General features: G+C 40.9%; 1 long non-coding RNA gene across 3 annotated transcripts in view; it reads left to right on the forward strand.

The window, feature by feature from the left end:
• LOC135097330 (uncharacterized) overlaps positions 1 to 22500 on the forward strand; it is a 28451-nt gene that overhangs the window by 3530 nt on the left and 2421 nt on the right. Inside the window, exons 2-3 of one of the 3 annotated variants that reach the window (XR_010265606.1) lie at positions 164 to 335; positions 5705 to 5794. This is a non-coding gene — a long non-coding RNA (uncharacterized LOC135097330). Of the gene's footprint in view, positions 1 to 163; positions 336 to 2205; positions 2342 to 5704; positions 5795 to 22500 lie in introns of all 3 variants that reach the window. The other 2 variants (XR_010265605.1, XR_010265607.1) reach the window with 2 other exon arrangements.

Consider the following 22500-nt stretch of genomic DNA (forward strand, 5'->3'; position numbering starts at 1 on the left):
TGAACACATTACAGAAAAGAAGCAACATAAATTATCTCCTTCCATACCCAAGACTCACAGCAAGGCACATCCCAGCAGCTCTTCAGTCAAACACGCCGGCCATCCATTACTCCCACCATCATAAAGCGAGACAAGACTGCAATGGTGCCTTTGTCCCGGGCAGATTGGGAGGCCCTGCATTGCTTGGCGGGGGTTGGGGGGATCTGCTCGTCGCGCTAAACAACCCATTAAGGCACCGCCGCGATGCATCACCTGCCGCATCCGGTCCAGGGAGCCCACCGCCCCCACTATCCCCCCAGCAGCGTCCAGGCGAACAAAGGAGCATGAATGTTTCAGTGAGTGATGAACTAGTCGGGAATGCACACTTGCTGGGATTCATGTGCATACTTGTACGTGCATGCATCTACACGCGTGCAGGATGGTGCTGTGTATGTATGTATACTCGCACGGACACACACACACACACACACACACACACACACACACACACACACACACACGTGAAAAATAAAGAAAGAAATACCGGACAAACGTAGATACGATGTCATTTATGTTACAACTCCGCCTGCAAACAAACCGTCAGTTAGTATTATTTTTTACACACATAGTGAAAAAAGGAATGAAAAAAACAAGCAAACCTAGATACAAAATCCTTTACATTACTTCTGCAGCCCAAAACCCATCCAACACTCAAACACGTATCAATGTCCTTCTGTACACAATTAATAAATACTTGACACGGAGGAGCATCCATCATCTGTCAGTGTGTGTGTGTGTGTGTGTGTGTGTGGGAAGGTTCGATCAGCTGGGGAAGCGACGGGCAAGTCTCCTTCACTGCGAGTCATCATCGTCACGTTTATTAATCACGCAAGGAAAGGCACGCGGCTCGCACCATTTAGCTTGTGGTCGACTGGAAGGATAACACGTGTGATAGCCGGGATGGTGGTGGTAGTGGTGGTATTTGATGTCATTGCTTGTGGTGGTGGTTTCTGGAGGTAATTTTGATGGTGTGGTGGTGGTAGCTGTAGTTGTTGTTGTTGTTGTTGTTGTTGTTGAGGATGACAAACTCAGCTCATACGCGAAGTAATGTGGTAGTGTTGTATGCTAGGTAAAGCGAGGAAGGTATTTTCAAAGCGCACGGAGGGGAGCCTAACTGGGTCTCGGTCTTTGCCTGACGTCATAGGTAATCTAGACCAAAGCTTCTGCCGCTCGAAACTCTCCAGTCAAACACGTAGTCACCCTGCCGCCCAGTGGAACGGAGCCTCGTTTTCTGTTGTGGTCGGGAAGGCTGCGGTAATTTTGTGAGTTATGCAAAAATGCCAACAGTTTGTATCGTGCGTGGGTGCAAATCAGGTCACGTCAAAGGTGATGACAGAATGCATTTTGAAAAACTACCCAAAGTGGAAGAACTTAAGAAAATGCATAATAGATATTATGCATATGGTTTGTTGCCAGGCTCTCGTTTTCTTACACACACACACACACACACACACACACACACTCTCTCTCTCTCTCTCTCTCTCTCTCTCTCTCTCTCTCTCTCTCTCTCTCTCTCTCTCTCTCTCTCTCTCTGCAAGTGCCTTTATTATCCACTTTCGTTACTTGATCATAGTGACAAAAATTACTAGTGCCTGAATAAACTAAGTTCCGTCAAAGTATGATTAGTATTCGTCAGTTTGTTAAGAGACTGTCGTCATACTTTCTTTGCTTTCTATTTATATGTTTATTTATTCTTTCAATTTTTATCAAGTTAATCTTTCCTTTTCTATTACCGTCCCTCTCTTCTCCCTCTTCTCTCCTTTCTCTATCCTTCGTCATCACAGCAGTTTTCTTCCCGCTGTTTTCTTCTTCCCGATATCATGGCTGCGCCTCCTGCAGCGCAAAGGTTTCCCCAAGATCCCTGCAAAAAGATGACCAAGACCCAGTAAGGAAAGCCCATTGACACACACACACACACACACACACACACACACACACACACACACACACACACACACACACACACTAATTACTACTTTTCTTCTTTCTGTACACTCAATAGAGTTTCCGTATTTTGGATAAGAATTCAGAAGGAGGCATTTTATGAACAAATTGGAAATGAAAGGCAGAAATAGACTAAGTAGATACGTCCTAAAGTGAGAAAGATTATATTATATAGAATAGAAACCAAGAATAACTTCAACATGACACCTTTACTCCCCGCAGAAGCAGTACTAATAGTAGTAACAGAAACAGCAACATTAACGGTAGCAGTTGTACATCGCTTCGCTCCTTCAACGGTGCCGCAATTGACTGACGCCTGACCTCCGTCCTCAGCCTCCCAGCACGCAACATTCTTCAGGTCAGGCAACGCGGGAATCGCTCCACCAACACTAATCAGTTTTCACTCCACGCCACTCATTGGTCTCTATTCTGAAACGTTTTGCTTTCTTACTATGACTATTTTTCAAAGCTCACAGAGAAGATTAGTCCTGTTTTCAAGAGTGTTTCTCCTATTAATAATGTAGAAATCTTGTTAATGTCACTAGAACTGGAAAAAAAATATCTTTAAAAATCCATGTAACTTCAACTAAAGCCTTCTGGAAGTAGTCATGGTGTGGCGTAGAAGCGCTTCAGAATATGGTTCACTGGTGTAACCCGTTGCGTGTTTGAAATACCCCAGCAATGCGCGTGCTAAAAATACACCAGGGCCTTTGACACATTTAAAGGGATAATTAGAGGCATATTTTGGGTCCTCGCTTTGAAGTTTATGGGACTTGCTGTGCTATTGGGCGAAAATGAGAGTGTTCATCAAATGGGTTTAGCGGAATTTATAACATCATGATTACGCTATTTCGCTTCCTTCCTCCAGCGTGAACGATACTTGGCTTTCATTCCTGGCGCGCTTTACGTCTTGTTAAGCTTGAGTGACGTCATGTGTTCCTCACTTAGCTAATTGGTGAGCGCTGAGGTCCTCTGGGTAACACGGGACGCCGTAACATCCATGCAACACTCGCAGACTACATTGTCTCTGAATTGGCGTGTTGCTCCACTATGTTTAACAGGCTGTTGTGGAAGGTAGTGTTTTTAAAGATGTTTTCATGGTGCCTGGGAGAGTTTGCCAACATTTAGTGGAAGTTGTTGGGATTTTCATGATTCCTGCTGGTTTTTTTTGTAGTTTTTGCAGGTTGCTTTCATGATTCTAGTGGTAGTTTAACACGCTATAATGGAAGTGATATGTGTCTAATCTTTAGTCTGTTTTTACAGGTTTTAGCGGGAGTTGTTAGGGTTTCAAAAATGTTTTCATGATTCTGGGGGAAAGTATGACTGGTTTTAGCGGAAATTGTTGGGGCTTACACGATTCTTGCAGGGGTTAGTGTGCGTTTGAGAGGTGTCTCCACAATTATAGAAACAGTTTAACAGGTTTACTGGAACTTATTAGGGTTTTGAAATATATTTTCATGTTTCGTTTCCCGCACACCTTGTTTTCCTTGCTTTCCTCCCTGCCTTGCTTCCTCCATATCTCGTGTCCTCCATAACTCGTGTCCTCGTTGCAGACAAGAAAGTGACGCCGTTCATTTTGTCCTCGACTTAACACAGCGTCCCACAGAGCCGCCCACCACTTGCACCCCGACTGTGCTAAGTCCTCGACAGACGCACCACCGCTGCCTGGCTGGCTCTGGTGCACTGGACGGCTCGTGGTGTGAGGTGAAGGTTGCTCGAGTCTGACTCATGGCGGTTAGTTGAGAGAGATGGCGTTTCGTAATCCCATCCAGCGACATATGAACCTGTTGTTGTGGCGCCGTAACTCAATCAATTAGCGTTCCCTGATCCATCAATTGTTTCTAATCAAGTGTAATCGTAGATGAGAGACGTTGCAGTCTAATAGGTAATTCATTGTTGTCATAATAGCAAAGACTTAAAAGTTACGAAGAAAATCTGGGACGTAAATTACAAATATTAACTTTTAATTAATGTCATGATTTGTCAATCTAAAAACTCCAAACACAGGTAGAAAATTATAATGGGAGAAAAAAGATGAATTTTGTCATGGAATCTCCTGCTCCTCCTCCTCCTCCTCCTCCTCCTTGTTCTCTTCCTTGTCCTCCCCCTCCTACTTATCATTTCCTTTATTCTCCATCATGATCATTATCATAATTTCTTCTTGTTCTTCTTGTTCTTCTTGTTCTTCTTGTTCTTGTTCTTCTTGTTCTTGTTCTTGTTCTTGTTCTTGTTCTTCTTCTTCCTTTGAGTGTTGTTGTTGTTGTTGTTGTTGTTGTTGTTGTTGTTGTTGTTGTTGTTGTTGTTGTTGTTGTTTGTTACCACCTTTTAACAGCAGTCTATATGGAAACGTTCGAAATAATTTATTTATTTTCAGGAAAACTTTTAACATTATTTTTAAGATCATACTTCTCAATCTTCATAAACTTTATGAATCTATTTACTCGACTGAGCTTTCAATTTCAACTTTATTGTTAAGATTTTTTCATCCCACAGTTTGTTTTAATTGCTATACTCTTTTCAAAAAACTCCTTTAATATTCTTTGACAATTTTTGTCGTTAACTTTTCTTAACTTCGTGAATTTATTTACTCGAGTGAGCATTTGATTTCAACTTTCTTACCAAATATTTCTTATGGAGCATTGTATTATGTTGTGCGACTAATGCACTGGTATAGTATTTTCTTGAACATTTCAAACAATGTTCTCGAAACACTTTTCTCAATTTTTCACAACTTTTCACAACTTTTCAGTTTCTTTATTGGAGAGAACGTGCAATTCAAACTTTCTTATCAATTTTACCTTTTCACATAACAATAGTATTTGAAAACTTTTTAATATTCGTTAAACACTTTTCTCAGTTTTCCAGAACTTCTCAATTTCTTTACTCGAGAGAGGGTACAGTTTTCACTTATCACTTATCGTTTTTCATATAACACTGTACAACATTTAACCATACTCCTGAGACAGTCTTTATTCTCAAGTTTTCGCAACTTTCCCATTCCTTTACTGGAGAGAGCGAACAATTTCGGCTCTTATTACCTAGTTTCCTATTTTCACATGACACTGGACAACACGCAAGAGCCGAGCAGGACACGTGGCGGGAGCTGCGGAAGATTGGCCTGAAATGAGATGCCGCATTTCACAGAGTGTCTGGGGTCACTGGGGATGCACGTGTTGTTATTGCTTGCACTGTCTATTTATTTATTAATTTATTTGTTTATTTATTGATTTATATTGCTGTTGCTGTTGCTGTTCTTGTTGGTGTTGTTGTTTCTATTACTACTACTATTACTGCTGCCACTGCTACTGCTACTATTATTATTATTACGTATTATTATTGTTCATTGTTGTTGTTGTTGTTGTTGTTGTTAACATTATTATTATTATCATTATTATTATTATTATTATTATTATTATTATTATTATTATTATTATTATTATCATCATCATCATCATGAATAGTATAATAAGAAAATGTTTCTCTCTTCACAAAAAGTAGAGTATAAGAACATTGACCTGATCGTTGAAGCTAATTTCTTTTAATGATAAAATCTGTATTACAAATCACCTAGAATCAATTAATTTTATATTCCGGTAGTCTGGGAGTTTTTTTTTCAATTTCAATTTCATTTCTATTTTAGCACTTATCTTACCTGCAAGTATTTTTTTTTTTTACAAATTATTTTTTTCACAATATTTTTTTTTTCCTTTTTTTCTTTTAGAGGCAAGAGGAAGGAACGGAACAGAGGTGTGACACTCCCCGCCAGCCACGCTCCTTACGCTCCTTCCTGAGTACAGATGTCATTGTTAAGGTTTGTGTGTTCATCGAATTATTTTGTGCATTAACCCTTTCGTTGCTGTGTTGCTTTTGTTAACATTCCTGGTGGAAGTAATTCTCAAGGACGCACAGAGAAGAGAGAATGGAAGGTTAATTTTTTTTTTTTTTTTCGAGGCTACAAAGCTATTTAAGAGTCTGAAGCACGACAATTAGTGTTTAAAAAGTATTCGTGAATGTGAAAAAATAGACATAAAAGACATTAAACAATAAAAGGGTTCATTTAACTTCCATCCGGTGCTTTAACTTATTTAACTTTGTGTGTACATGCATGATCAAATCTGCGTGTCACATACTAGGACCATTGCTAGCTGGTCACAAAGGATTACGGGTATTATTTTTTCTTTTATTTTAGCTAAAGTAAGAACTATATCGATCACTGAACTGTCGATGTGTTGAACCAAATTTTTATTTTTTCTTTATGATCATATTTGACGGTGCTAATTATAAACACAGACTTTTCTCAAGCTAATGTAGTAATTATTGAGGAGATCGAAACTTCATTTGAGTTTATTCTTTATTCATTGTTTGCAATTATTCGTGAGTCTGAAAATGAAGTGAAGGTGTCATTGCCAGGTGTAGTAATAGGTATTCTTATTTACTATTAATGAGCCGAGTATTGTTAAATGGCAATGATGTTCCTTCTAAGGACCATATTTGCAAACTCTTCTACGCCACATCTCCACTGCTTTCAAGTGACTCTACATAGACGAATTTATATGAGCTTTTTAGAGTGGTCATAGTAACATATTAACAAAATTTCCACACTATTAACAGAAGAAACGCTTCATAATCCAGCTAATCATCTTTGTAGCCTTTGAAAATAGTCGTGATGAAATTACTTAGATTTTTAAGAGTGTTTTATGGTATTAGTGACAGATTAACAAGATTTCTGCATTACTGACACGAGAAACTCTTGGGAACCAGGTAATCATCTCTATGGTCTTTGAAAATAATCGTCGTGGTTACATTGGTTTTTAAGAGTGGTTTATATAATACTAGTGACAGATTAACAAAATTACATTACTGACACGAGGAACACTCTTGGGAAGCTGCTAATCATCTTTGTGGCCTTTGAAAATAGTCGTGGTAAGAGAAAGCGTTGCAGAATAATGGTTTCTGTATCAGTGTGTTAACTTGGAGCTCAAATTAGTATTGCTAACACATGTGTTCATATTGATAATAGCATGACGTGTACTGAAACATTAATACGTAACTGGCATAAACATTTCTTACAGTGACTAATTAATGTTAAGATCTGAATCCGAAACAGGAACGCAAATTTCGAAATGTTCAAATTCATACACCTCCAGCACATTATGTTGGCCAGAGAAGTAAAATATGGACTCAGTATATTAGAGAATATTTCCCGCCTGGTAATTACTATTGGGAAACACACACTGGTTTCCCGCCACACTCATTGGGCGGTATCACTCCTGGTCTTGGCTCCTGTTAGTTGAGGCCTCTATCAAACAATGAATCTTGCTACTCCTTTTTATCAAACAATGAATCTTGCTACTCCTTTTTTTTCTGTTCTTCTTACACTACTACTACTACTACTACTACTACTACTACTACTACTACTACTACTACTACTACTACTACTACTACTACTACTACTACTACTATTACTACTACTACTACAGGAATGCTCTAAACATATTCATTACAGAGATACGCTAAATATATCCAGTACATCTTAACACATCCCTGCGAAGCCCCAACACAACAGTTATACAGCGAGAGGTTAACTCCTCCGCCCTGATCCGACAGCCAGCCGCCGAGTTACTGTTTACGGAATGAAGGTTTTCACTAAACGTCCCGCCTGATGGTTTTATTCCCTCGTAAAGGAGATCATCGCTCGCTGCGCCGCTTAATACATCACCAAGCCTGTCTCACCCGCCGCCCAATAGCTCAAGGTTAAAGCTGCGGAACTGTCAGAGTTAGGCTTACCACTTCTTAACCCTCAGTCTTCGGTTGTCTTAACTTGATCTAACCAAATATAGTAACTAGTAACTCCACTATTAAAAATGCGGTGTATTATTGTTAGACTTCGTAATTATCAACTCAGAGTCTTTTGTTATCTATTCTGACGTTACATAACCTGGCTAATACATCCAATATCAATGGTGCGGTGTGTCAGTGTTACTTTAAATGCTTTCTAACCTTCAATCTTTATTACTTTGGGGATGATAGGCTTAAAAAGATTGGTTTGCTTCATACAGGGACTGCCACGTGTAGGCTTGATGGCTTCTTGTAGCCTCCCCTTATTTTCTTGTGTTCTTTCTTTCGTTCTAATCTTGACTCTCTCTCTCTCTCTCTCTCTCTCTCTCTCTCTCTCTCTCTCTCTCTCTCTCTCTCTCTCTCTCTCTCTCTTCCTTCCCTCTCTCCTTCTCTCCTGATTCCCCTTTCCTTCCCTCCCTCTCTCCCCCACTTCCCTCAGCCTCGACAAAGGAATCAAATGAAATGCACAAAAGCTGTCAAGTATTTGCCGCACCTCACAGGAATCGTCGTCAGCAGGTGGCGGCGCTTGTGCTGGGGACGCAGGGTAGAGGGAACGGCTTCAACTTTGTCGGGTCTCCCATTGTTTGGCGCTAATGATCCAATGACTCCTAGCCTTAGTCGTAATTGGTTGGGTGAGTAATAGGATTATTCTCCGCTAATTGGGCCGCTGTATGACTTCACTGGTTGGTGCACGAGATAACATGGATCTGTCACCGCCACCACCACCACCACCACCACCATCACCATCATCAATAGCACTAGCATCGTCACTAGTGATTGGTCCAATTTTCTTCTGATTGTGGTGTAAGTACTTGTGGTGTTCGGGTTTCTCTCTCTCTCTCTCTCTCTCTCTCTCTCTCTCTCTCTCTCTCTCTCTCTCTCTCTCTCTCTCTCTCTCTCTCTGAAATGATAGGTGCAAAGAATGAGACAAAAAAGTAATTGACCTGGTGAAATGAAGGAGAGATGGACTTGAAGATGAGTTACAAAGAATAAGAGAAAGAGAAAAGATAGAATTGATTGAAATAACTGGGAAAGAGACGACCTTTGATAGCGGTGTAAAGAATGAGAGAAAAAGATGTAATTGACAGGAGTAGATGGAGGAGAGCTGGACTTAAAGTGCAAAGAATAAGAGAAACCAAAAAAAAAAAAAAAATGCAATGAGGAGAAATAAATGAAGGAGAGATACACTTTGAAGGAGATGCAAAGAAGTGGAGCAACAAAAGAAGACGTGATTGACAGACGTAACTGAAGGAAAGAGGGTAGAGATGCAAAGAATGGGGAAGAAATTAGATCTACAATAGACGGGAATAACTAAAGACCGGTACTTTTTCAACCAGTTACAAAAAAGTGAAGCAAGAAAAAGCAAGAAACAAGCTTATCTAAAGGGAAAAAGATTTATAATGTAGTTACAAAAAAATAAGATAAAAGGAGAAAAGAGGTGGAAGTAAACAGCTGACATAAATAACTGAAGACTTTAACTAGACGTCAATTTCTGGTATTTAGGAAATGGCAAAAGAAGAAGAGGTAAAGAACAAGAAAATATCACAGGGGAAGCAAAGTATTTTTACCTTGGTGGTACAAAGTAAATAAAGTTCAACAGTCAGTAGCCACAAATATCTGTAAATTTAGGAATGTCAATAACAGTGACATTACGTGTTTGTGCCTTAAACCCAACGAAATGCCACCGACCGTAAAACCAAACCGACACCTCTCTATTAATTACGCAAAGGTGAGTGAGAATACATGGGCGCGGCTGTCAGAAAGGCCTGCTGCTATAAAGGTCACTGGAATTCAATATAACGTGCGTGTCACTTTACTTGAATCGCAGGCAGTGTCTTCAAACCTTTTCACACCACTAAGAGCAATGCATGACTATAAACATCTACAAGGAAGAAGGGGGTAAAAAGAAAGTGTCTACCCTAGAATCTATTGCGCTAAACGGAGTGTATGAAATCTATAAACACCTACAAGAAAGAAAAAAATGAACACTGCTCCCCTTAAGTAATAATTTCTCTCTTTTCTCATCAGCCCTGCCAGTTATTCCCTGTCACTTCTCACACTAAGAGTTCTTCACACACGAGAAATGAAAGTCCCCTTGTCAGCCGCGCGTGAAATGAGAGTAATAAAATGTGCCGGTAGTTTCAGAAGGACTTTTACAGCACTCACCAATGCCCGGGTGCTGTGTACGAGGAGGAATGTTTGCCGGTACGCTGGAGAGGATAGTAGCAGACCTTGAGACCTTGACGTGACATTAATAAGTGGATGGATTAGGTTAAATGAGCGGATCTTCTTTCATTCTTTGTAACGAGTCTTATTTACGAGGAATAACGCACGAAACTAGTTTGAAATGAGAGAATGTTGATAGTTTAACGTAGTAACGTGAAGTTAATACGAAGATAGGTATTTATTAGTTGAATGGAGCTTGCTTGATTATAAAGAGTCTGGTTTACGAGGAATAACGCACGGAACTAGTACAAAATAAGAGAATGCTGATACTTTAACTTAGTAACGTGAAATTAATAAGTGTATTTGCTTTATTTTGCGTGATAATTCTTAAATTAATACGTGGATGGATTCTGTTAATTGATGGGGTTTTCTTTCGTTCTTTATAACGACTTGTTTACCAGGAAGAACACGCGGAGCTGTGAAGTGAGGAAGGAGGTATTAATAGTTCATATTTGTAAAGTTTAATTAATACGTAGATGGGGGTGTTTATTAAGTAAATGGGTCTCGTTTGATATTTTATAGTCAGTTTTATAGTCCCTAACGTGGAATAAATACACAGATGCATTTCAATAGAGAGTATTTGAATTCATACTCTACGCCGCTCAGTATTATAAGGTGTTTACATGGAAGAAAAAATGCAGTTATGAAGAAAGAAATTTGGAGCCATGAACCTTGAGTCGTGACGTGTAATGAATACCTAGATGGATCTCAGCAATTAAGGGCCTTTGATTTCATGCTTTGTAACGTTCAATATCGCTGCTTGCCGGGACGGACACGCGCAGCTACAAAGTGAGATGCTTAGCCAATAATGAACTTTTAGCTCCAGATTTATGTGTACAGTGGTTTGTATTTTGTTGTGTGATTTCGTGTTCGGTAAAGCTAAATATCATTCACGTCCTCACGATTTTTTTTACTATTTTTTTTTTTAATGTAAATACTTTTTTGGCCAAGGACAACGGAAACTGGTGGAAAAAAGTCCTATTAAAAATGTCAAATCCTAAAAGTGTCAGTCAGATGACAAGACGTAGAGTTACACATTGAGATAAACAGCGAATAAAAAAAAAAAAATCTAATCTCTCGCGTGAAACTGATACGCAGACAGATCCCACTAATTAAAGGTACCTGATCTCATACTCTCCAACACTCAGCATCATCAAGTGTTTACGAGGAAGGAAAGGTGCAGTTATTAGCTCGCTTGGCTCAGCTGGTAAGGAGACGAGGCGGCAGTGCGGGAGTGTTTATTATGTACAGGGGCGAAAGGAAATAGGTGAGGTACAGTCGTGGTAAGAAGCCGTGGAACCTGCCACCCGAAACATAAAGGGTGTACTGCTGCTGATGATAGTGCTGTTATTACTACAAAATTTTAATACTAATTATACATCCTTCGATTTGTGTGTAGAAAGAGATAAAAAACGAGAGCGAGGGAGAGAGACGAGAACCGCCATACCACCCCATAAAAATTGAAAGAAAGGAAGGAAAGAAAAAGACGGCTCTGCTTTGGCAACCAGTGCAGACTCGCGCGGAAGAAGACGAGACACAAAGGAAATGTTTCAACCGCACCTGGCCAAATTGTAACAAAGAAGACCTGAAGTAGATCCGCGTTTTTCTCCCACTGTATTTTTGCCTCCGTGAATTGCAGAGGCTTGGAAAGGGCAGATGTCAAGATGAAGGGGCTGGGAGAGGAGACTGGGATAGCTGGGAGAGGAAGCTAGGAGTGCTGGGATGAGAGAGCTGGGATGGGCGGGTGAATGCCTCCAGGAGACCGATGACTGGAATACGAAAGATGCTGGAAAGAAAAAAAAAAATGAAGAGGGGAGAGGCGTCTGTTGAGGATGGGTCTGTTTGTGTGTGATAAGGTGTGCAGGTGAAATGAGCGTGTGTTTGAGTGAGTGTGCGTAATGCCCTCACACACACACACACACACACACACACACACACACACACACACACACACACACACACACACACACACACACACTGTAGGTGATGGTGAAGATTTAGGACATGAGAAGAATGTGTTAGATAAGATTTGGCAGATGCTAGAGCGGTAGATATTAAAAGGATATGTTAGAGAAGGTTTGTGTGAGTGATAGAGCATAGAAGTGAAATGAGTTGGTGTCTAGGTGAGGTGGTGTAGTAATATGTACATGTGGGTGACTGAAGAACGTGTAGGTAAAATTAAGAACATAAGGACATAAGAACGTACGTAAAGGAAGCTGCAAGAAACCATCAGGCTTACACCTGGCGATATTTGTACGATACCCTCCCACTTATTTCCACTCATCATCACCGTCCATGCATTTGTGTCTGGGACGTTAGATGGTAGAAAGGTGCATGTTAGAAATTATGTCCTTATAATGCCTAATATTTTTGTCTTCGGCTTACTCATATAACAGAAGTAAATGAATAAGTATTTCTTTCCTATACAGTAGATGAAAAAAAAAAAAAAAAAAAAAAAAAAAAAATATATATATATATATATATATATATATATATATATATATATATATATATATATATATATATATATATATATATATATATATATATATATATATATATATATATATATATATATATATATATATATACAAAATGATGTACATACACTGACTAACAAATGTCATCGAAGAACCTCAGAAATGTACTGTTAATTGATACCAGAGGGTCACCAAACAATGAATATTTAAAACCCTTGCGCTTAACCTTTGAAATGCTAATGACTGTGACATTTATTACCTCATGCGGGAAAGCTTAGATGATTTTACCTGACCATTCCTTTTCGTGTCAGTGATGTCGATGAAAATTGTAGGATAAACTTACACCATAGCATTTTGTTAATGAAGGAGAAAGCAAATTGTTGACAGTATTCCTGGGAGTCGAGAGCTTATTAGTTACTGTTGTGAATAGTATGTTGTGTGACGTAGGAATGCATTATTATGTAAAGGTGCGTTAATGTGTACTGCGCTGGGTGGGAAATGAACGGTTATGTGTGTGTGTGTGTGTGTTTGTGTTAGTGATATATCGGATATCCGCATTACTATTCGAATCCGCGTTTTAAAACAAAGGATCCGCAATATCATGAGCGTGTGAGTTGAATTAAGCTAAATTTGAGTGAGTGAGAGAGTGAGGGTAAGCGTGAATGAGTTTAATGGAAAGTAAGATTGAGTTGAGAGATTAATACAGTGAGATTGGCTGTGGATAGGAAAGAATAAGTGAGAATAAGCCTCCTCCTCCTCCTCCTCCTCCTCCTCCTCCTCCTCCTCGTCTTCCATGTTCTCCATTACTGTGTGCACGAGTAAAGCCGAAAACATAGAGACAAAGACGAAAGAAAATATAAAGAAGACAAAAGGAAAGGGAAGGAAAACAAAGGAAGGAAGGGAGAGAGAAAAGAAACAGAAGAGTTAGAAATGAATGAAAAAAAAGAACAAAAATTAAGACAAAAATAAAAGAAAGAAAAAGGGGAGATGGAGGGAAATGAAAGGGATGAAGAAGGAATAAGAAATGAAAGAAAAAATAAAGAAAACAGAGAAGGGAAGGGAGAAGAAAACGAGAAGTAACTGACAGTGTGAAATGTCAAGGAGAGAAAAGCAGAAAAGGAAGGCAGGAAAAAAAGAAGTTAAAGGAGAAACAGAGAGAGAGACGGAAGGAATGTGGAAGGAATAAGAAAACAAAAGAAAAAAAAGAAAAACACAATAAAAAGACAAGAGAAAGGAAATGATGCATAACTGGCAATGTGAAATATCAAAGACAGAAAAGCAGGAAAAGAGAAACAAACAATGAAGTGAAGGAAGTAAAAGAGATGTAGAAAGTAAAAGAAGGGAAAGACAAATAATGATAAAGAGAAGAGAAACGAAGAGAAAGCGAACCAGAAATGAGAATCAAAAATCGAACACAGAAAAAGATGAAAGAAAAGACGAGAAATGGAGGAATGGAACTGAGATTGAACGAATAAAATATGAAAAGGAAGGAAAACTGGAAAATACGCCTTGCTGGCAGAGAAACGAAGGAAAAGAAAGGAAGGAGAGAAGGAGAGGAAAGAAGGAAAGGATAGAAGTGTAGAAGAAAGAAGGAATAAAGAAAATAATAGAAGAAAAAAGAAAAAGAGAAAGAAAAGAATGGACAGCAATGTAAAATACAAAATACTTAGAGAAATTAAGAAAAAGGAAAATGACGGAAGGATATTATTGAAGAAAACAAGGAAAAGGGAAGGGCAAGATTGATCACCAAGCACATAAAGATTAGGAAAAGGAAAGACAGAGGAAGATAAGCGAAAAAGCGGAGAAGAAATAAGGGAAAGACGAAAAGGAATAAGAGGGAAAAAGACGAGAATGAAGACGAACTGAAAGGGAAACAGAAAAAGGAAGGAAAAAAAAAAGATACGTGAAGGCGCCTTAACGGTGAAGAAGTGAAGGAAAGGAAAGAGGACGAGCAGGATAGCAAAGTTCCTCAGTGGTTCAAGTGACGCTGGGAAATCGAGGGGAATAGAAGGGAAACTTGGGAATGTGGAAGGAAACTAGCAGGTCAGAGGGTTAACAGGCAGGGGAAATTACCTTTTTTGAGGGGGTGCAAAAGGTGACGGTCGTAGACAGCCATAGAGACAGCAGTGGTAGTAGTAGTAGTAGTAGTGGTAGTAGTGGTGGTAGTAACAGTCTGTTTCGTTCTGTATATGGAGATAATATTTGTGTGTCTGTCGCTTTCTGTTTCTTGATTAATCTGTTTATCTGTGTCTATCTATCTATCTATCTATCTATCTATCTATCCCACTTTATATCTGTTTATCAATCATTTAATCAGTCATTCTATCTATCTATCTATCTATCTTTCTATTTTATCTATCTATCTATCTACCTATTTATCTTTTTATCTCATTCAGTCGATCAATCACTCTATCTATTTATGTAACCACCTACCAGTCTACTTACCCACCCACCCACCCACCCATGCATCCACCCATCCACCATTGCTCCCGTATCTGCATCTCGCTACGTAAAGAAGATAAAGCAAACAAAAAGAAAGAGACCCTCCCTAGTGGTGGTGGTGGTGGTGGTGGTGGTGGTGGTAGCCGTGGCGGTGACTAATTAATCGCCACTATACGCACTGACATCCACCGCCGGGAATATTAAAGGGCAAAAATTTCCAGCCATAATCAAGGGATTTTCGCCCGTTCTCTCAGCCACTCCCCTGCCACTCCCAGCCACTGTCCCTCCCCTCCGAGTGTTTGATATATGAGTGGAAAGAAACGCCAGTCCAAGTGAAAGGCGGCAGGTGGGCGCTATTGGGTGGTGGCTGTGCCGCTTTAATGTAAGCAGAGCAAAGAATCTCGCTATTACGGTGTTAAGAGCGACTTTTACCGGGCGAAGACAGTTTTGTCAGCTGAATGAAGGCAGTCTGCTATTTAGTGACGGGGGAAAAAGCTTGTGTGTGTGTGTGTGTGTGTGTGTGTGTGTGTGTGTGTGTGTGTGAAGGTAGGTAGGAACGCTTTACACAGAAATGGACCCTGAGTTTTTTTTTTTTTTTTTGTGTGTGTGTGTGTGTGTGTGTGTGTGTGTGTGTGTATGTGTGTGTGTGTGTGTGTGTGTGTCAGCACGTCCTAAAAATAGGTAATATTCATGAAGCAAAACTTATTTCTGAATTTCTGAAAGGCAATTTTTTTCTTTGCTCTCTACTGCGTATAGTGAATGAAGGTTAAATATTGCAGGCTTTTTGGCTTGCCCGTGTTGAAGTAATTTAGTACCCTCTCTTTCTCTCTCTCTCTCTCTCTCTCTCTCTCTCTCTCTCTCTCTCTCTCTCTCTCTCTCTCTCTCTCTCTCAATAGATAGGTAGATAGATAGATTAATTAACATATAAAGACAAACAGACATAGATAGATTGGTAAATAGATAGAAAGATGATGTAGATTAATAGACGAACAGAAAGACAGACAGCTAAACAGACAGACAGACGGACGGACACAAGCACCACCACCCGCGCAGCCTTATTAAGTGTTTGGTGCGATCGCTCACAAGACACAGATGTATAGCTCAAGGCAGCTCATATTTCACTCAACTATTCATGCCCTTCATTACTCACCTGTTCATCTTTCATCTGCCTCCTCCTCCTCCTCCTCCTCCTCCTCCTCCTCCTCCTCCTCCTCCTCCTCCTCCTCCTCCTCTTCCTCCTCCTCCTCCTCACGTATCCCTGTCTATTGCTCTCATCTCTTCCCTTATCCATCACTCTCTGCTTCCTCTCTCCTTCCTTGATTCTTCCTCTTCTTCCTTCTCTTCTTCCTCCTCCTACTCCTCATCCTGCTATTCCTTGCCTGTTTCAATTTATTTCCTCTCTGCTTGGTCCTCTGTCTTTCCTTAAATTTCCCTCTTCTTCCTTCTCCTCTTCCTCCTCCCTGTCTTTCCCTCTCTTCTCTTTCCCTGTTCATCCTATCTCCTTTCTCTTCTTCCATTCTCATCCCATCTCCCTCCTCTTTTCTCCCTTTCCTTCACTCCTTCCTTCTCCTGCATCCCTTCTTCCTTCATTATTCTGCCTCTCTCTTCCCTGCTCCATTCCCTTCATTCAGTCCATTCCTACCCCTCCCGTCTCTCTCCTTCCCCTCCTCCCCCACCTCCCGTCCTTTCCTGCCTCGTGGCTTCTACTCGTCTTCTTGTTCAAGCAGCCACGATCCATCTCGCAGCCAAATCAGTCTGGTCCTGCCTCGCCTTTATTAATGTTCGGTACATCAATCGCCGGTGACACAGCCTCTTCTTACTCCACACGCCTCCTTCGTGATGCAATATAGCGATAGAGGCTCCAGGCAGGCACACGGGGAGGATGGTGGTGGTGGTGGTGATGGTAGAGAGAGAGAGAGAGAGAGAGAGAGAGAGAGAGAGAGAGAGAGAGAGAGAGAGAGAGAGAGAGAGAGAACGAGCGAACAAGAGCGAACGAGAGAGAGAAAGGGAACGAGCGAGAGAGATGGCGAGCAAGCGAGACAGCGAACGAACGGGAGAGTGAGAGCGAGAGAGGAGACACGGAGAAAAAGCCTGATTGATAAAGCCAGAAGGAAACTGTATCTTTTTCATCCTTTGCGCTTTTGTATTCGTGACGCGATCAGTTTGGGACGGAGAAAGAGGAAGAGGGGGAATTAGGTTAAGGGAGAGGACGCGAGAAGGGAGAAGATGGGATAAGGAATGGAGGAGATGGTGAAAAAGTAATAGGGATAGGAGGGAAGAAGAGACGCAGGATTAAGGAGGATAAGAAGAGGGTGAGGAGAGGAGGAGGGAAGGCTATGTGTGACAGGATGTGTTGGGGCAGGAAGGTAGAACGGAAGGCGGGGGGGGAGGGGGCGAAGTTTAAAGAGTAAGGAGTGATAGGAAGGAATAAATAGTGAAATATATGGGTGATGGGATGATACTGTGACACGGGTTTTAAGGGTGTTTTTGTGGTTCTACTGACATATTAACAAGATTTCTACATTGTTAATAGGAGAAACACTCATGAGAACCCAGTTGATCATCTTAGTGGCATTTGAAAATAGTGGTGAGAGAGCAAAGCCTCTCTGAATACAAGTCTTTTGTCCTCACCGAGGCGGCCACCAAAGCCAGCCAGCCAAAGGAAACCGAGCAAATAAACACGAGCTCTGTTTTTCACGTTTTACTGAAGTTTGTGGCTTTTTATGGAGAATTTTCAGCTGCCAGGTAGCGAGAGAGAAAGAGAATGAGGGAGAGAGTGAGAGGGTATGAGCAAAAGGAAGACTAGGAAAGGGGGATGAAAAGGGTATGAGGAAGGGAATGGAGTTGGGAATGAGGAGGAATAAGTGAATGTTGACGCGTCCTTCGAGGGTCGCAGGTGACAGCTTGAAAAAAGGGATGCCGAGGCTGTGACATGAAAGGAATGTACTGCACCGATCCTGGATTTTTAAGGGGAATAAACAGGGCTGAGTTTGGTTCTACCTTAATACTGGAAAACGGTATTAGTGCCACGCTGCACCTCATAATAGTGTTAAACCAAAATAGTGTTAAACCAGTATACCACCCCAGTAACCAGTACCACAGCTTATCCCAGTACCACACGTCATCTTACACCTGCATCTTGCCGCACCTCATCTCACACCAGTACCTGCCCAGTGCCACGCCACACTTCACACACGCCGCGCCATTAATTACAGTTAAGGATCATAGCGCAGTGTCAGCCAGCCAGTGCAGGTCTCGTTAGGGTCAGTGTGTCCCGTCAGCTGCCACACTCCTGATGCAATAACCGCGTGCTGAATTACGCCACTCCTGCAGCCAGACTGTCCACCCTATTCTGAAACACTTCCGCGCTGCACCTCCACTACTTTGAAGAGGTGCTTATTCTAAAAAAAATTGGCCACTTCCACGAGAACAGAACGAATAATATCTGTGTCCTTTGAAAATAATCCTTGTGGGAGAACAAAGCGTTTTAAAAATACTACTGTTAGTGACAAAATTTGTCACTAATAAGGACCTTCATTTAATGAAGGTCCTTATTCTCAAAATTTCGGTGTCTTACCTGGACTACTCTCAACTGGCGGTATTGGAAGCGATACAGGTTTTCAATGCTGATTTCATAATTGCAGTGATAGTTAAGCAAAAATTCGCTTGAAAACCGACTGAATAATCTCTGCTGCCTTTGAATTTGACACAGAGGTAAGAGCGGCCGCCGTGGTGAAGAATATGAGCCTGGGTGACGGACAAAAGATCACAGCAGGCGTGTATCGATTAAAATATCTTATTAATACTACGCTTTTGTCCCTCGCGCTGAGAGACAAAGGAGGCCAAGTGTAAATTTTTAATCACCTGGCATGAAATGAAGAGGTCGCTGGCGAGGCCGTGTTTAGCCAGACGAAGGGGAGACTGGGCTCTCTCTCTCTCTCTCTCTCTCTCTCTCTCTCTCTCTCTCTCTCTCTCTCTCTCTCTCTCTCTCTCTCTCTCTCTGACAGGTTAGCGACGAACACAAAAGAACACAAATGAAGAACATACCGTGAAAATTCTCTTGGTCCCAGCTGTTTGAGAGAGAGAGAGAGAGAGAGAGAGAGAGAGAGAGAGAGAGAGAGAGAGAGAGAGAGAGAGAGAGAGAGAGAGAGAGAGAGAGGAGGGGTGGGCGGGATGTTACTGAGTTAAGCATTAAGATAGGCGAGGCTAATCATGTTGCCTTCAGCCTGTTAACAGTGTATTATCATAATACAGTATACACGTGTAGAGAGAGAGAGAGAGAGAGAGAGAGAGAGAGAGAGAGAGAGAGAGGTAGTTTCAATATCCTCAAGCTTTCAAGTTAAGGTAATTCACAATGATGGGATGCTTTTAAAACGTAAATTGTACGCCCGATATACTGTCCTGACTCACACACGCTGACGACTCACGGAAGGAGCCAAACTGCTGCCCTTTGGTAAATACAAGAAAACTCCTGAATGACTCGACGGCAGGGCGGGAGGGCGGGGCGTGCGCGTACTACAGTAGAATTACACCCCGCTCCAGGCTCACCTTGGCTCTCAGTAATAGCGGCATTAGCGGTGTGTGCAGTACGATTACCCTGTATATAACATTAATGGAGCCGCTCTGCAAAGCCTCGCTATTTTAATATACAAAAGCGACTCGTACTGACATCAAAAGCTGGTTGGTGGCGGCTCCGGGATGCGATGCTCCGATCACTGACACTGCCCTGGGTTGTGATGTATCTGCCATTGAATTTTCAGTTTTTATTTATTTATTTATTTATTTTTCCTTTTGGTAGGGGGCCATGAAAGAACAATCTATTAATTTATTATGTAGGAGGGGCTTTATTATAAAGGTTTAAAAATACCTAATCTAAGTTAAGAAATGCCCACTTAGATGAAATTAGCTGCCCACTTACATGAAAAAATATCCACTTAGGTAGAAAATACATACTTGAGCAAAACATTCCTATTCAAGGTTATAAAAATGACCACTTAGGTAAAACAAACGCTCACGTATTGTAGCGCTTAATTTGCTTGTACTTCCTCGTTAATAAAGTAGAAATTCTGTTAATCTGCCACTACAACCATAAAGACAATGGCCACTTAAGTACAAAAACACCCACTTAATTCTGAGCAGCTTCCATTAACACGCACTGTCTTGTATATGTCATGACGCGAGGTGGACCGAAATTCTGAATTATATAAACCCACCATTGTGCCCTTGAGGGATTTACTGAATTCTGACAGAGTGTGTAGTTGTCTGATATAACTAACAAGATTTGCTATTGAAGGAAGGAGGTTGAGGTGAAGACAGAGTGAAATTTAGAGATGGAGGTGCAGAAGTGAATGATATGGAGAGGTGGAGGAGAAAACAGGTTGTGAAATTGAGATATAAAGAAGACAGGTAGTGAAATAGGGAGGTGGAGGTAGACGGGGAGTGAAATGGAGAGGTGGAGGTGAAGACAGTGAGTGAAATGGAGAGATGAACTTGAAGCGGAGTTGTAAGGAATAACAGCATATGCAGTGGATACAATGCATATAATAACCTGGACTCTTGCCCGGCACCGACCCCTGACACTTGGATTCCAGCTTCTGTTTCACTTTATTGAATCAGAGGAGGACGTACAGTGAAGACGAAAATATAAAGATTAAGTAAATAGGGAAAGAAAGAATAAACAGAAATTGCTAATTTTATATTTTTATTTTATCTATTTTTTCATGATGTTGAAAAATGTAGAAATCCTGTTAATCTCTCACTAGAATCGTGAAAACACCCTCACAAACACGTGTAACTTCACCACGACTGTTTGTAAAAGCCACAGAAATGATTAGCTGGATTTTCAAGAGCGTTTCCCCTGTTAATAATGTTGAAATATTGTCAGTTTTTCAATAGATTCGTAAAAACATCATTAAAAACCCGTGCCACTTCACCTGGAGTCTTTTCAAAGCAGTGGAGATACAGCGCAGAAATGTTTCAGAATATGGTCCACGGAGCAATGCGGGGCGGGTCGGGGCGGGATCTCAGGAAGCAGGAACAGAATAATAACAACACGCACATTCGCTGCTCAAGGTTCGGAGCATTACAATTACGAGATAGTTGATTTAAAACGCAGTAAAACACGCCGTGAAATTCTCTTTGCTACGCACTGTTAGGGATACCCAGCAATTAGCGACCATTGAGAGCACACGGAGAGGATGGAGGGAGGGAGTCTTGCATGCGAAATTACACTTGTACTCATCACGTGACTCGCTACTCTTTGAGAAACACGAATACTCTGTTGCTGAAGGCATGAATAACTAACACGTTTCACTCGTTTTGTGTGTTAAAGCTGCGTTCACCATTACGATAAAACAAGCGGGTGTAATCGAGGTACGTAAGAACAAAAGAAAATAAGGGAAACTATAAAAAAAGCCTAACCTAACCTAACATAACATAACCTGACTAGCCTAACACGTGGCAGTCTCTGTACTAAACATGCCTACCTAATTTAAATCTGTAATCTACATTCATAAATTTGTCTAAGCTTCATTTAAAGCTCCCTGATGACTCAGCAAAGGTAGTTAGGCAGGTGAACATAGCTTGAACGGTAAATATCTCTGGCTATCTTGTATTATTAGTACTAGTTAAGTATTAATTTTAGTCTCAGCCTCCACTAGTTAAATGTTCCAATCGTCACTTAGTACTGTAAGCTTCTCAATCTCCATCATTTAGCTTATCATCATCTATCAGTTAAACTTTAAACTTTCTAGTCCGTACTTGCTAAACTTTCGTACCTTCATCAGTTAAGCTTCAGAGCGGCGTATATACGTGCGTCTGTGTTAATTTTGCTCACTGTACATCTTAATTTCCTCTGAATCTGCCCGGGCGAGGGAGAAGGCAAGGTTATAGTAAGTTTGCCATACTGTTTTGGTCCCATCAGTCAGCCAGCATTATTTGGCAGTGCTGTGGACAATATTCTGACGACGTGACGTGTGTTGTTCCAAACTGAAGCAAAACCCTGGACTCAATCATCACATACCATTGCGTTATTAGAGTGTGTAGTACAGACTGCCTGCCATAATGCCCTTTTACTGTCCTTCATCCTGACAGCACCTCTACTTTGCCTTTCCTTTTCCGTGCCGGAGTGACAGTCTTGTGACGTGTGTGTATTGAGCGTCATCTCCCTCTGTGATCATCCCTGGTCGGGTACTCGGCCCCTATCCGTCCACAGTGTACTCTGAAAGCTGCTTTACTTGATAAGAACATCAGAATATAAGAGTAAGCAGGTGTTTGTAACCACACAGAGCTTACACGTAGCAGTCTCTTTATAATAACTTATTTATCTATATCCATCTATGATCCTTTTCCAAAAAACTTTCCTAAACTTCTGGCTGTCAGTGATCGTGTTGTATATAATCTTTTAAAGCTTCATTTTGACTCGGCGCCAACAGTCTGAGTACTGATTCCATTCCAATCATCTGTCAGTATCTGAGAACCAGTTTCTTCATTATCTCCTTGTTGAATCTAACTTTGTCAAGCTTGAACCATT

This window comes from Scylla paramamosain, unplaced genomic scaffold (assembly GCF_035594125.1).
Source record: "Scylla paramamosain isolate STU-SP2022 unplaced genomic scaffold, ASM3559412v1 Contig17, whole genome shotgun sequence".
NCBI lineage: Eukaryota > Metazoa > Arthropoda > Malacostraca > Decapoda > Portunidae > Scylla > Scylla paramamosain.